Below are 592 nucleotides of genomic sequence, written 5' to 3'. Positions count from 1 at the left end.
TCCACACAAATAAGAAACATTGTTCCCTCCAAATTTCTTATAATTACAAATTCCCATTGTTCAAGTACATAAACATATGAGAATTATATTTGTTGGGCCTTTCTAATTTAGACCATTGAAATCTTTATCCAACTTTGATAAGATATATGCTATGTAAACATAAACTTTCTTAATGAGCTATATTTATATTATTTAATATATTTAAAATAAATGTAGCAGGTTTAAATTCTGATGGTAACATTTAATTACTCATACTTTGCCTAAATTATTAACATGTTTACTCATTTTAAGAAAATAAGATTTGTAACATCAGTGTTAGCATTTTATTTAGTCTTTTGTGTTCTCAAATATTGTTACATATATAATATGGCTACAATGTGATATGGTTTTAATGACTTAAAATTAAATATAATTTAAGATTTTATTTGGAGTATAGTTGGAACTGAAAATCTCACTTGTTCTCTTGTTTTAAATGGTTGAACTGACATTTAATTTTTAAAAATACTGTATTAGTAGCTGCAACACAGATTTTAAAATTTGCACATATGCTGTACACATCAAAATTATATTTATAGAACCAAGTTAATTTGCT

The sequence above is a fragment of the Propithecus coquereli genome, unplaced genomic scaffold, assembly GCF_000956105.1.
Source record: "Propithecus coquereli isolate 6110/MARCELLA unplaced genomic scaffold, Pcoq_1.0 Scaffold138, whole genome shotgun sequence".
In the NCBI taxonomy this organism is placed as follows: Eukaryota; Metazoa; Chordata; class Mammalia; order Primates; family Indriidae; genus Propithecus; species Propithecus coquereli.
This window is presented reverse-complemented; position numbering follows the sequence as displayed.